General features: G+C 41.3%; 1 protein-coding gene across 1 annotated transcript in view; it reads left to right on the top strand.

Moving 5' to 3' along the window:
* adgra1b (adhesion G protein-coupled receptor A1b) overlaps positions 1–16,415 on the top strand; it is a 168,714-nt gene that overhangs the window by 77,715 nt on the left and 74,584 nt on the right. The window lies entirely within an intron of this gene.

The following is a 16,415-nucleotide window of genomic DNA, read 5'->3' as shown; positions in this document are numbered from 1 at the left end:
TTGAAAGGACAAGCCTGGCTAGGTTCTACTTTTTCGGTTATTATGAACTTCCTGCTTGTGCACTAAGCTCAGCTTTCTCTTCTACTGAAGCTGTAAATCTCCAAAACACAGTGCAGACTGCATAATACTGTAGTTTCATTTTCAAATACTAATCACTCAAGAAGTTCCTAAAACATTGTACATTATTTATTGATTTATTGCATTGAAGCTCCTTTTTAATAGTTTCATTCTGCTCATTTATTTGTTTCTATAGATATTCTTTCATTCTATGAGTTTTTTATTGACAACAGAGTGAGTACGCAATTCACCGAGACCTGAGCGCTGCATTTTGTTCTTTTCATGGTTTTACACGACCAGAATGACAATAAAGCTTCCTTGAGACCTTGGTTGTTGTATTCAGCAAACCAGTGTACATTGCAGTGTTTGTTGGGGACTGGTTTCAGCTGCTGATTCACACCTGTTTCCAGCGGCAGGACGGTGCATGTGGGACTGAGTCAGTAATAAACAGTGCCCATGTTGACAGTAATGAAGGAAGATGTGGCTCAGTGGCGTGTTTTAATGGTATTTAGATAAACTGACAGTCTATGGCAGAGCTATAGACTGTAGCTACACAGGCAGTACTTGGTTTTAGTCTGTTCATGGAGCAATTAGAGAAATCCGGAATATCATCTTATCCTTAAATGAATCCATTCCGTTGCTCAACATCATATTGATTGCTATGTTACAGACACATCCTACTAATCATACCTGGCCCTATAGACTAATTAAAGACCTGACTAGTCTTGGTCTGTGTCTGGAGTCAGATTCAACTTGATCACAAGCATTATGCAGGTATGATATTAGTGCATTGGCCATGATCATTACAAAGTATAATTGAATTGCTGTCTGTACTACAATATCTGCTTACAATCCAAATCACATTCAGTAACAAGCAACAGGACACTGTGATTAACTTCTTTCTCACTGCTAATTAAGACCAGCCTCTGAGGCACAGTAATTAACAAATTACAATAAATACACAGAAATTTGTCTTGGTGACAAGGGTGGAGAAACGCTGCACGTACAGAGGAAGGGCCAGGGAACGGATCTTTGATCCAAGTAAACAGAGCACACATTGAAATGATTTTCCCAGCCAGCCTACACAGGAACACCTGTCTGACTGTACTGTCAGGAAGAGGAAAGGTAGATTTCTCTAATTATCCTTGCTGCTGAGAGCTTGTTCTTCTGTTCATGCCTCTCACACACGCATTGAAGTGTGTAACCTTTTCCCCAGCTGTGTAATCCAGTGTGGCGCTGCTCTATGTTCTCCTGAAGAGCATAAGCAACTTCCAGCCCCACTAATCCATACTGGAGCTCTCAACTCTTTCTATGCACAGCACCCGACTCGAATCCTAAGACGAGGGATCATCTGTATGTATTTGCCAGCAGCTCAGCTCATCTCGTTAGCTGACTTACTTTGCATTCGCACTGCTTCCAGCCATATTTTGTCTGGTGACACGAGTTGGCTGATTGGCTACAGTAATGTCGCCATAATGTTACGTATTTCTGGTCTCTCCAGTTTTTACTATTGATAAAGAAAGATCAAGGCGAAAGGTGCTAGCATCTGAAGTATTTTGTGCCCTGAGAAAAAAAATCCCACCGTTTTTCATACAAAACACTTGCTTTCTGTCACATCAAAGACAGTTCTATTTTTTCCTCCTTCTTGGCCTCCAATCTGTGTTTTCTGAACCAGCAGGAGCTGTTAACAGCCCTGCTAACAGTTGCCACTACCTACCAGAAGCTACACTGCAGCTGAAATGAGGCAGCGTAGCTAGATGAAAGGTGTGACAGCAAGCAAGGTCAAACCAGGACTGCAGAAACACTGACACCAAAAATACAGTGTAAAATGTTTTAATGAGTTAGACTTTTTTTATTAGTTATATATTTAATAATTTTATGGTGTATCTTAAATTTTATTACCCAATATTAGGATCTAAATGTGTTTCTCAGCCTTGCTCTCTTCGCCAAGATTCTGGTTGGTAAATTGTTAAAGGTTTACTTTTCTTTAGTGTTGGGCCAAGGTTAGACAAATTTGGATAAATTAGGTCTAATAATACAGTGAGAACCATTTCTGTTTTCCACAGTGAAGTTTCTGTTGAGCTAGCAGCTCTGTAGTGAGTCATACTATAGCAGAGACTTCAGCTAAATGCTACTAATGCTATAACAAGGCTCCCACTGACAATGCTAACATGCTGACGTGTACAGTAGCAGGTGGTGTTTTCCATGTTTTTAGTAGAGCAGAATGTTAATTTGGCTTATTAGCACTTGAAGAAAAGGCTGGTGGAAAAGAACTCTGCAGGTATAACCGCAGGGTAGACTGACCTGATGACAGGGCTGGATGAAAATGCAAATTACCAAACCTTCTACTGGAACACAACCTGAACCACACTGAAATCTATAAAATAGTTGTCCAGGCAGTTTAACTAAAAAATAATGTTTGTGGTGTAATAATAAAGTCAGGGAATTATCATTAGGAAACATCATCCAGGAAACACACACTCTAAATGTTATGTTATCAATCCATCCAATAGTGGATATTGGAACCAGGAGTGGTGGTCTGACCAGCAGCCAGTGTCATCCTCTGAGCCCTGACTCTGAGGATGAGGTGGAAGGTTTTTGGTAAAAAGTGAAATGTCTTGAGACATATTTCTATTAACCTGGGGGTCATTCAGGTAGCTCTGCCACCTGTAAAATAGTACAGCATGAAAATCAATATAGAAAACATATCATAATCATGTATGTTGCATGGATTTGTGTAAATGTAATGCTAGAAAAAGTCATTACCCCTAGTCATGTACTGAGTTGTTTATATAAATTATTCTAATGTCCCAGATATGGCAATTCTCAGTACACCATGGATACAAGGTTTCTCCTGTGTGTAATTATACCGTGATGCTTCCACACTGCCAAGGAAACTGCAAGGTTATTCAAAAACACAACATGTAGATCTCAGATGAACCTTCATCAGGTCAAACTTCTGACCTGGAGTCAGTCCGCAGGCTTTTCCCTTTGGTGTTGACAAGGCTTCTCTTATGACAGAGCTGGTTGTGTGTTTGAGCTGAGGTTTGGCAGGCGGAGGGGTGATGTGTGTGCGTCGCACACTAGTTAGGAGGTGGGTGGAGGGTCACAACAGCTTAAATAATTCATCCCAAAGGTCTGCAGAACAAGGTGTTTCTGACTGGATTGCAGTAGCTCTCCTCTCTGAGCTGCTTCAACAGAGAAGCAGGCAGACAGTGAGATGTGTTTCTGTCCAGGCCACTGGACAGTGGATGTTCATAATTCATGAGAGTTTGATAAGGAACTAAAAGCCTTCCCTTACTTAGACAAAAAGCAGGTGACAGAGAGGTAAAGGGAAAAGAGGGGCCAGATGGCGGAGACGATGGAGAGTCCATCAGGCGGGGAAATTAAGGCTTGTAGAGCGAGGACACAGAAAGGCAGAGAAAAGGTGAGAGTAATTATAAATTTGAAGAACTGAGAGGAAGAGACAGGGTGAGAGATAGAGACAGAGGTAGACATAAATAAAGCATGAATGAAGAAGGGAAAGTGAATTTAAATTTTTTTTTTTCCTTGAGGAAGCCCAGGTTGCCATTCCCAACACATCCCGCGATGCGGTTTGAACGGCAAGAGAGTATTATGTAGCAAAACAGTTCACCACTGAGTCATCCTGCGCAAGAGTCTGCATGAACCTGCACCAGCAATACCTCAACATCAAGTACATTTTTCACAAGAGAAGGCTCTCTGAAGGACACGGCCATATAAAGATCTTCTCCAATTGAATTTAAATAGGATGATTACTGTGGAAGACACATAGCCCTCAACACTCTTCAGAAAAATACAGAAATTGTGATTTCCCCCCCCTCCTCTCCTCTATCAGTGTAAGCGCTCTGGTTTTTACAGGCAGCCTGTGTGTCCCTGGCTGTGCTTCAGTGGCAGTGGGCGATCATTAGAGCTCTTTGCTCCTGGCAGCCGCACAGTGGTCCGAGGATCTGGCTGTTGTCTGGAAAGCCCGGAGCGCGGAGCAGCAGCCAATCCCACCGGACTACAGGAGGAGAGGAGGCACGGGTCACACTCCTTGTGCAATGATTGGTGCATTGTTTCAAGGCGCTCGCTGCATGGCAGATTGACAGAGTGGGATGCATTGACAGAGGACGATAGGAAGGGGAGTAGGTGAGCAGCGAGGCAGGGGGAGAAAAAAACCAGAGAGAGCAAGTTGCTGCTGCCTGCTGTTCCTTCAGATAACACATTTCTTTGCAATTGAACTTTCAGTTTTGAAGGACATTTAACAGCAACTGGGTCATTACGTGAGTAGAGGTGCAATTCAGTCATATTTAAGATCTCTTTCATGGAAACTGAAAGCAGAGGAGACTGAAAGGACAACTCCACTTATGACCATAATACCTGTAAGTTATGATAAAATTGGATCCACCAAAGTAATTGACTGTTTGCTAAACCCCTCCCCTGAACACTGATAGTCTGAACTAATCTTATCAACCATAACTAGGCATAAGGGGCTTGTCAAGGTCTGCATCTCTTCAAGTTAAAATGGTGTGCATCGGGCTGTATTAAAATTAATGGACTAAACAGCATGTTTGTCTGCTCTTCTAACTACTTTTAAATGAAATTACAGTCTGATCTTACATTAGACCTTATCATTTATTTAGTACAGTAGCCGTAACCATGTTTTCTCATTCAGGTCACAGGGGAGTAGGAGCCAATCCCAGCAGACAGTAGGTAGGGGCGGGGTACACCTGGAGAGGGCGGTAACAGAGCTGAGTCATCTGTCACATTCACACCTACAGACAATTTAGGGTCGTCAGTTAACCCAACCGTCTACATGGATCATGGGCTGTTGAGGATGTTGGCTTATTATCAGGTCATTCAGCTTCAGTTTTTATGTTTCAACGCAGTATCATCCTAGGTCGTTGATGCTATAAGTCATTCAGTAAATGCATGTTCAAGACTCCTTTTATAAGATTCAAGAGCAAACTAAAAACATTAAAGCCAGCTGGAGACAGTATTTTCTTCTATCGACTGCAGAAAAAAATCTATTAACTACAGCTGTTGTTTCAGCTGCCATAAATTATGGTGAAGCAGCTTTTGTCGATGACTGTGTAAATTACGGACTCATGTTTTGGAAGAAAAAAAAAAGACTAAGAAATGCAGGTGTTTCAACTGACACCATTATATCTACCAGCTTGACAGGTAGTGCAACAGTAGCTATGATCTGGGCTTAATGAGAAGGCATTTGTGGAGATCTTGAAACACTTTCCCATGTGTGTGTAAACAAACTCGAGCAGGTAAACAATTTGATGTGGGTTTTAGGGCAACAGTTGTCAAATTTTTAAACCTTTATTTCAATAAGAGCTCAATAGCTAAGCGCTCAGCTGTGAATGTGTAACAGTATTTTTGTAGGGTAGCAACAGAGAAAGAGTTTGGTGATTACACCTCGCTGATGTGAGGCACTTCATAAAGCGTAGGACCACAAAGGCAGGAGAGAAGACAGAATCCCTGCAGTCTCAGCTCTGGGGTAAAGCCAGCAGGTGGGTGATGGAAACTCTCAGTTGAATCTCCCTGATCATCCTGATAGTAACAGGGACAGTGAGGTTGCGAGTTGTGCGAAGGTTTACACCTGTCTCTCTCTCTCTGCTGTCAACCTGCTCCTCTGTCGACTCTCCTAATCTCAGATTTGATTGTGAGGAATGTGAGAATGAAGGGGTTGTAAAGTCCACATATCAGAAACACGGAGAAAGAATAAATTAGTTAGGATCAAAATATATGTGAACAGCGGGCAATTTACAATACGACAGTTTAAACATTAAAAATGAGCCTACTTCCAAAAGAAAAAAAAAAGATTATCAACAATTGAAACAAGCCCCAAATCCTCTTCTCAACTATTGACTGTTCAATAAAACATTTTTATGAATTCTTGTTTGTCTACCAACTAAACATTCAAAGATTTTTCTGGCCACTTCACAAGTAATACAGATGATATTTGTTCATTGTTTGTCTCAATGTCAGCATATGAATTTTAAAATCCCAGAACATTTGTTTTTATATGAAGAAAAACAGGACAAATCTGTCCTGGTTGATGCTGAGATGCTTTCATTTTCTTATTAAAACTCACAACCCCCTCATTAGACCCCATTCCCATTTTTAAAAGCAGTTATAGCAGATTTAAAGATTGAGTTAACATTGTAAATTATTCTCTGCAAATGGGTGGGTTCCCTACTGCTACTACTTGCTATTACTACATGCCATTAATAACAGTTTATTTACAAGAAAGAAACATTCTCAGTTCCTATTGAAAACTTCAAGTCTTGTTTTGATATAGTGGGGCCAGTAGCCCTCTCAACACACATCACGAAGACCCTGGAGCAGCTAAAGAAATCCTGCAGGCTGCTTCTTATCATTTTCCAAAACCAAGTCATTGTAGCTTCCAGCGTTCTGCTCAGAGGGTGTATTATAACTTCTCGTGTTGTGAGTTCAATGATGGTGGTCTAAACTCTCTGAAAGACAGGTATGAACACTGTGAATGCTACTCACAAAAAGTTAGGGATATTTGACTTTTGGGTGAAATTGATGGAAAATGTAAAAAGTTCATGCTACAGTGATATTATATCATGAAAGTGGGGCATTTAAGTGGAAGTATGGAATGGTAATTTCTTCATTTCAAACAATTTATTGAAACAAAAGCTAACAATAGTGGTGGGTATACCACATTAAAATGCCAGTATGCCAATAAGTTGTCATGTGGCCAAAGGACGTCCACTTCTCTGCCTTTCTGTGACTTTCTTCCGGTCTCTCTGTGTCTCTGTTCAACCTGCTGATGACTCTCTGTGACACTCTAAACTTAGTAGACACTTCCCTCTGAGAACATCCCGTCTGAAGCCTGGACATGGCCCGGTATTGATGGATTGTTACTGTAGGTGTCGTTTTGGACTCATGATGTCAAAATGTAAACTGCATTATGGAGATGAGTGTTTCAATACAAACGGTCATTGAACCAGAACATTTAGTGTCGATTCATAGATCAGACACTTGTTGTGATTTTTGTGGTTAATAACCTTGTTCAAGAACAGCATGTTATGTTGTTAGTACTGAAACAATGAACAGCATTCAAAAGTTTAGAGAAGGTCAAATTCAGTTCATTTGGAAAGGTTAAACTGTAGTGCATTCTAAATTTTCATCCCAAAGTCAAACATCCCTAACACTTGGTATAGTATATAATAGCAATAGCAAAACATAGATGTCTCCAAACTTGATCACTACCGACCAGTATCCAAACTGCTTTTTCTGTGTAAAATGTTAAATGAGTCTATGAACTCTCACAATAATTTTGAAAAGTTGAGACTGCATAAGTCAAAAGTCAACATAGATATGACTTAAGAGCAGACTTTGTAGGACACTCAATTCATTTGGAAAAACTTTACCTTGGCCTCTCCAGTTCTGTTTTTAATTGGTTCAAATTTTATCATAATGGTAGAAACATTTGTGAGCATGGGTGAATGTTCATCATAAAGCAATGAAATGTTGTATTCCTCAAGGTTTTCTTTTTAAGTAACAAGCTGCTACTTGGAAATGTTCTCAGGAGACAGGGCCTCATCGCCATAGCTACATGACACACAGCTTTACATTGCTGTGCCTCCTGATGACCCAGGGCCAATCAATGCACTTTCTAATTGTATTGTGGATATCAAGTCAAGGAGCCGAGAGAGAAACTCTATGCAACAACTCGCATTGAATTTGTGTCCTTTGTGTCAGTTTTTAGCCTCACTTTAACATAACTAAGAATAGATTTTATCATGTGAGGAACATTGCCACAGTGCAGTCATTTCTCTCTCAAGCCAGTACAGAGACACTGCTGCTCACCTGAAGATTGCGCTGGTCTTCCTATAAATACATATCTGAACTAGAAGTGCTTCTAAAACTGCTGCAGCTGTGTTGTCCAAGAAATAAGCTCTCAATATACCAGTATTCAAGTCTCTGCACTGGCTGCCTGTCTGCTTCAGAATTGATTTTAAGATCCTTTTATTGGTTTATAAAGCTCTTAATGGTCTTGGCCCAACCTATTTATCAGATTTGCTTTTATCCCATGAACCCTCTCGAACCCTCTGGTCTTCTGATTACAGCCTTTTAATTATACCGAAAGTCAGAACTGTTCTCAGCGTCTCCGGGACGGCCTTCCTGCTGACCTGAGGCCAGCGGAGAGTGTTGATATATTTTAAAGAAAACTCAAGACCCTGTGTAATTGTGACGTAGTAGTGTCTCTAGGAAGTGCGCTACACAAACATAGACCAGTTAAATGAACTGACTGAAAAGTATTTCTCAAAGATTGACATGATATTAAAAGAGCAGCATTCAAAGACCAATTTGTTCCAGGAATGAAGCAGAAAGATCTTTGTCCAGATATGACGGCATGACAATCTGTGAGTGACAGGGACTTTGACATTGTCGAAAAGGTCAGGAAGGGTCGAAAAGATAATAGAATTTTCCCGTTGAATGAAAAAGCAAAACATGTGGGAACAATTAAATAAATTAACCTTGTCAAGCTGCATGCACCTGTAAGTCCATAATGCGCTGGTTTAATCCTGTGCACTTTGTTTAGTGTGTTTGCCCAGCTGCTCTGTGTCTTTATGTGGCCGGTGGCTGTATGAAAATGAAACGGCTATGTGACATGGAGATTTCTTATTTCCTCATTCCTAAGGACATGTACTGTCACATCCCATTATGGTGCAGCAGCACTGGGAATAGAAGAGGGCCTGACAGACTGAGATGAATTTAGATGTAGCGATCTTGTCGGGGATAAGCTTTAATAGATTACATTTTATGGTGATGCAGCCTGGTCCCTTGTCGCTCAATGTGCACTTATCCTCTGAGCTTTACACATGCATGGTCGCACACACAAACGCACACACAATCCCCAAACAAACACACACCGCCCACTCTCATCAAGACTCTATCTGTCCCTATCACTTCCTCACTGTCTATTACCCCGTCTCTCACTTGTCGCTTCATCACAATATTACGCCGCGGTGTTTGGCTTTCGCTGTCCACCTGTGTCTCCGCTCTGATGAGATTGGGAAGCTCCCTGAGTGATGCATCTGTTTGCCCCTAACATAAAGGAATCAGATGGGCTAATGTTAACGGCACCATAATTGCACAGATTGAATACGGTGTTGTTCTGGTTTGCCCTTGTCGCACCACTGTTTTTTTTTTGTTTGTTTTTTACCAGCACTGGCCCAGAGCAATGGGGTTGTTAGCAGCTAATGGTGGGAGAGCAACAAAAACCTCAAATTACATTTGGCACTGGAGATTTAATGGTTCAATAAAAATCAGTTTTACCCACCGCTGCCCTCCTGTCCACCCTTACCCACCAGCCACCAGATCCCCTCCTCCCCTCCAATGGTCTCGTTCCAGCTCCTCGTATCTGGGAAAGTGCAATTCGATAAATGTAGTTGTTATTATTTCTTTATGGCTGCGGTGCTATCCACACTTGAGATAGCTTTTCAATTAAGACAATCAGCTCCAGACAATGTGGCTTTAACTTGTTGGAGCATCGATTTTCAGCTTAGTTCCTCCGCCACCTGTGGTTCTCGGTGAACTTTCTTTTGATATTGGCGAGTACCATATCAAATCCCAGTCTGACCCCAACCCCCCCCCCCTCCCAGGTTGGAGTTTCAATCAATATCATTCTGGTGAATGATTTTATTCCAGCCCAGAGTGACTTCACACTCTCTGTTTTACTGTACCTGAGTGACCTTGATGAAACATGTTTCTCTATCATTATTTGGTTTATGTCAGTTTACGTGTAACACGGCATGAATATGAATCATTTTTCTGCCGATATTTGGGGACAGATTTGGAGGTCATATCTACAGACGGGATCAGTGAGCGCCTGTCCACCGCAGTGTCTCCGCAGCTCCTGAATATGAAGTTAAAACTTGCGTTTATGCACTCATTCAAATCTATTCTTCCTCCTGGGGGAAAATCCGGTGCCTCCCGATCCAGCCAGTCATAATTTATTCATTAAAAGCCCTTATCTGATTATCTTCATTAATCAGTGTTGTGCGCTCCTGTAAACAGAGCGTGAGGACAAAGAAGAGATCCACCTGAACTTGTTTCCAGCTCATCATGCCTGCGGCGCAGCAGAAGAGCCAGCAAGATTTGGGCTGTGAGCAAGTGCGGGCGTAGATTAAGAATTTATACTGTGAGAAGTGGGGGTGGATAGGGCCGTGTAACAGGGGACGCTAAACAAAACAAGCCAGTGCCAAACACGGAGTCAAGCCTCTCGCGAAGCCATGAATAATGTAGCAGAGGAAAACACTACATTCTGTTGTCGCACCACAGCAGTAAACAGACAATTAACACAATCGCACACCCATGCTTCCAACCACACAGTGGAAGGTGTGTCCTGTCCTTACTGTTGTGGGGTTGCACTAATTGTGACAGAACTCAGCAAACGATACAGGTGAAGAGCAGAACTCCGAATCCAGGAAGAAGAACTTTATTTTCTCTCGCTGTGCGCCCTCTTCACAGGCTTTCAGTTTACCCTGCTTTGAAAATCTGTCCTCCAAAATGTATCTTTGTTCTATATTTATCCTAATGCCCTCATTCTTATTCAGTCCAGGCCTTCTCATAGATTTCCTTATTCACTACTTATTTGAATGAGATTTTCAAGGCTGCTCTCCTCCCACTGCAAGTGCTGGAGTTACTTTGGTTATCATCACTAGGCGGTGGTGTAGTATCACTGATGTTCCCCTCTTTTATTTGGGTCAATTAAGGCATTAGCCCATTAAACAGGGTCAAATTAAAGGCCGAGACAAATCCTCTCAGTCAAGGATCTATAGGTTTCTGTTTATCTAAATACTGCCTGCCCTTTGTCTTTCCTTGTCCTTTATCTTGTGAATTAAATCATCTTATATTGTCTTCAATGACTTCATAACACCTCTACAATAGATGACTTCATATGTGTAACTAAATGTGAATAACACTGGAATGTCAGGGAGCCTGCAGTGAAACCATATGCAGAGGTACAGTCATAAAATGTTATTGGAAACTGTTTGGAGAAAACAAATGCTATTATAACAAGGTTGCTTTCATGAAAACATAAAGTACTATTTTAACAATTAGGTTGCTCAGTCAACACCTCCATCTAGACCTCACACCAGGAGCATTTACCCCCTCATCAGGTAACAGAAGGAGTCAGTACAGGGATAAAATCGTCTTACCATGGTTTTGAACTGACAAGAATCTTGTCCCCTCCAGGAGCATTGATTGACAGCGCCTGTTTACACACACTCGACTGTTTGGGGCATTTATCTGGGTCTTGAAGCCCCTGGAGTGTGTTTTGGCCCGGATTGGCAGCTGTGGAAGGCTTTAGTTGTAAATGAGAAGGTAGATGTGATACATCATGGCCTGGAGGAAAGAGATGGATGGCAGAGTGTGTTAGGTTAAGTCTTGTAGATATAGACTTAGAGCTGGAGTTCCCATGGGAAGGGAACAAAGGTCGATGGTGTTTGGGATCACATGAGGAGTCAGCTGTGTGTTATCCAGCACACCTCTCTCTTTCTCTCTCTCTCTCTCTCTCTCTGCTTCCCTGGGACCGGGGACTGAGGGCTGTCTATGGAAGGTCATGGAGATAAGGTGGGATGTTGTTCTGCTGTGGAGATACGGTGCTGCTGCAATTACTGCCACGTCAATGGAAAGGCCTTTAAATATCTGCTGCTCCCTGAGGGGTGGAGGTGGGGACACCTCCTATACCGATTGCCCCCTTGTTGCATTGTGAAAAATACAGTCTTCACTTTAGTTTCATTTTTACATAACTCTTTAATATCGGTAATCACCTGCAGTTCCCACCCACATAATATCCAGACTTTTCTCATTGAAGAGTGCTTTAGGATTCTTCCATTTCATTTTATGGTCCCTTTACTTGATGAAGTCATACAATAGAGATTTAAATCTGGAAACTTGATCAAATAATATGCAGTATGATATAGCAGTAGTACCCAACAGTCAGAAACAGGCTGAAGAACTTTTATTAATAACTATAGACTTCATCCAGGAAATTGCATACTTCAACATATGAGCATGAGAATGAAGTTCTTGCATCAGCAGGCCTTCAACAACAAATACTTGTTCAGTTTTCTTATTTTCTGATGATCATTAGCATATCTTATCTGGCCCACATCATCAGCGATATCATCAGTGAGTTGGATGTTGTTTGTTCACCATCACAGCTGCTGAGGTTGGACAGATGTCTGGAGGATGCACAGATACTGTCACACCAGTTCTACTAACCCAGGAAGTTTTTCAACATTTCACCTCCACCAGTAGAATAGATTTACAACCAAAGACATGAACTATAATGTTTTGATGTTATTTAAAAACCATGACTATATAATAAGCACTGTATTGCATTATACATATCATAATATTTAATAAATCATGGTAACACTTTTAATAAGTACACACTATTAAGCATTAATTAATACTGAATTCTTCATTTATAACGCATGAATACTCATTAGTACTGTATGTAGTTTATAAATACAGTTAGTGCTTATCAATGATGAGTAAAACATTTTAACTGTGTTTATAAACTACGTACTAATAAGTATTCATCTGTTATAAATAATGAATTCAGTAATTAATGCTTAATTTATGCTTAATAGTGTGGACTTATTATAAAGTGTTACCAGAAATCATTGATGGTATTTACCTCATAATAAATGTAATGTAACTATCACTGGCTTCCCTACAAGTAGTGTATACTGTTATAGCACGGCACAGTAAGAATACTGCTTGAAAACAGTTTTGAATAAATGTGAGAGTCTGTGTTTAAACAGGTTGTGAGATCTATACATCAAAATATCGTCCGTTTGAAATTGCATTTGATCTCCCAGCGGTGTGTGTATTGTGTGGATGACAGACAGGGATGAATGTTCTTTGCATTGCTGTGAAAGGTTCTGTTAACATGTGATATAGCACCTCTCCAGTATACACATGTGCACGCCTGCACATTTGTATGCCAGGACGTCCACAGAGTGTCTCACACTGATTTAATTTCTCACATCACCTGCGTCGCTGTCCGTCTCCCTCCGACTCTCACTCTCACACCTTAATCCAGGATCTGAGGCGGGGAGGTACCTGAGGTACTTTAGCTGAGTGAAAATTACATTTACAGTGGCACAGAGAGGCAAGTCCATCCCTGGAGTGGAACTAAAGTCTGGCTGGTGCGAGGCACTGTCAAGCATCCATTCTCATACAAATCTCCCTGGAGGCTGCAGGTTTTCAAGCAGCTTGTTTGAGGGAGATGTGTCACATTCACCACTGCACTGTCTTTCAGCTGTTTTCTTATTGTCTCACCTCGAGCCTGACTACGCCCTGTTTGTTTATGCACATGTGTAAGTGTATGTTACAAAACAGATGCAGCACTTGTGGCGCGTCTGCACATTTTGTCCCGTTTTGATTGCGTTAGTGAGTCCACCTTCTCCATGAAGCCGTCTTGATCAAAGTGCTGCAGTAGTCTACAGTTTTCTGTCACTGTACTTGATCGCTATGGTTTAAAGCAGTAATGTACTAATCAACATTTTCAAACCAACAATGGATCAAATAACTTGTGTGTGATGGGAAAGGTGTCACTCTCAGTGATGAACACTATCACCAAGCTCTGCACTTTGCTTCAGGCAGCTGTTTTCAGTGATAAAGCTCCAAAATACCTGCAGTGCAGGCGACAAGCCCAGGACCAAACAGCAGACTGACACAGTGAGAGACTGGCTGGTGGACTTTGTGGAGCTTTTATCAGAAACACAGCCAGAAATACCTCTTAACATTCGGAAGAACTCCAGATAAATACTAATGTTTCCCATAATTCCACAAGTCTGATACAAACCAAGCTCAATTATGCTGCATCATATAATTAATAAGATAAATGATAAATGTTGCATCATAAAAACATGCCCTACATAATATCTGTTTGGTCTGTCAGGTTTTTCCTTGAAAAAATAATTTCTTGTATGTACATACGGTGGCTCTGAGAGCTCACTGCACTGCAGCATAAAAAAACACATCAAGTTGACAACAGATTTACTGCAAAAAGTCACAATGCAACAGATGTGTCTCCCGGGACGCAACAATTGCTTTAGTCCTTGATTTAGGTCATATTTGAAAATTACGTATATGAACAATCTTGTATCAAAATAGATGCTAATTAAGTTTGCTCAGTCACACTAACCATTTCAGCTCAAATGTGGTGATTTTTAAGAAGGATCTCACGGTACACTTCAATTGGCAATTGGAAAATCAGTTCACAAACAGAGCCAGTACAGCTCAGTCATGTCAGCAAAGTATTCTGTGAATGGTAATCTGGAGGATGACCTCTTTGTTGATGTAAAATTAGTAACAACACAAATGCTTCTTGAATAAAGGAGCGTTAAGAAGTTACATTGACTTTGAAATTAGCCTGAGGTTAAATCAAGGAGCAAATCTTTGTATCGGTCCCCACACGACCACTTGGGTCAGTTCTCCAGCTATAATGACGCCTTGATGATAACATTAACCACTTCTGGAGTAAGTGGCTGAGACAGACTCTCCGACATAAAGTGACCAATTAGCTCCCACACCTGAGATGCATGGAGCTCAGACGCTGTGACATAGCACCAGTCAGTGCGGGGCCATGGCAGGAGCTCCAGTCTGATGGAGCTGGAGATGGCCTGCAGAGGTAGCCTGTGGTCAAAGGTTCACACATAAACAGCTAGATAGTGTCTCTCTCAGGACAGAGGGGACGGCAGCAATGAGCTTGTTGGTATAAATCACCCTTACCTCCAGCCCACCAACACACACACATGTACGCCCACTCCCTCCACCTCTATCACAGCTGAATCCCATTCCAGTCTGACACTGGAGACGTGAGGATGTCTTTGCCTCTTCGTGTTGTGGGTCCATGTGTACAACATACATAAGACATGAGAATGGAATAATGATGAGTTTCTATCCCTGGTGGATTTCTCTTACATTTTAGTGTGCCATCGGATTATTAATAGCATTTTAACTAAAAGCAGAAGTAAGCGATCCGGTCGTTTTGGCTAACTTCTTGCCAGCCGATGGAGTTAACAGTCCCCGCCCTCGTCCCTACAGTACGTCACCACATTCACGCGCATCCCTTGGCTGCACACACAGAGAGGACCGCCCCTTTATGCCGTTCTCTCTCCTCATTGGATAAAGGTTGTAGGATACAAGGAAAGTTTTCTCCTCGGCTTACAGCAGAGCAGAGTGACTGACGGACCCGTGTTTCAGACCAAACACTCTATATAAGTGATTGCTGTTGGAAGATATAACTATTTAAGACTTATATTAACACAAATATTCCGCTTACTTCTGCTTTAAAGAAACGTGTACAATTTCCAGAAAGGTAACTGTTGCTTTAAGAACATGTGTGTGTTAAAAATTTAAATCAGCTCATTAATCGACACTTAAAAATCCATTATGACAAAATGAAAACATCTTTTGAATCATTTTTGCAAATTTATTAAAGATCAAAAGCTGACATCTCTCATTCACTGAAGTATTAGCGTAAAACCCTTAGCTCTGTTGCTCAGAAGTGTGTTCAGGTGCCTCCTCTTTGATTTTATTATTCTTGGCATGTCTAGAACGGGATTGTACCTGTAGCAAAGCTTGGAGCGCAGTGGCCTCAATGACTAGGAGATAAAAACAATGTTTGGACCTACCACGTTTCTTTGTTGGAGAAGGGCCTTGGTCCAATATTGCAACTAATGAAAGAGCAACTATGCAAGTCTGGTCACTTTTCCGCTGTTTTTCTAACCCTCCTCTCGGCCCTGTGCATATGGCTGATCTGCCCAAAAGATCCTATGATGAACTTCAGTAGAAATCTTGTCTACAATCACAATTTGTAGCCAATCTGCACTGGTTTTATTGTGAAAGTCCTGACTAGAAGCGTTGGTATCTTTCCACTGCAAAGCTGTATTCTATTTATCAGTCATGCCACAACCAGTGACAGTTTTGCTTAGTGCACATGATGGAGCTGCAGTAAGTGGGTTGACTGTTTGACATTTTATAATGGGCTGATCACTGACCCTTTAAAACTAAATGTTAAAATTTTAATGATGCCCCTCTAAAACTAATTGATACCCTGTAAATACTAAATAGCTACAACGTAATTTGTGAGCTGTGATCTGAAGCTTTACTGTTTGGAAATTTAGTTTCTAGTGCAACAATGTGTCCAGAAAATGTTGATTTGTGTGTTGTGAATAAATCCTCAGTGTACATGAGTTTGCTTTATCCAGAATGTGGACTTGCTGGTCCTGACAGTATAATAGAGCCGAGCTTTATGCTGCTAAACTAGGCTGGAGAGGTAAATC

This window comes from Trachurus japonicus, chromosome 15, assembly GCF_045865225.1.
Source record: "Trachurus japonicus isolate A0001 chromosome 15, Traja_1.0".
NCBI classification, from domain to species: Eukaryota; Metazoa; Chordata; class Actinopteri; order Carangiformes; family Carangidae; genus Trachurus; species Trachurus japonicus.
The sequence above is the reverse complement of the archived record's forward strand: the minus strand, read 5'-3'. Positions and strand labels throughout refer to the sequence as shown.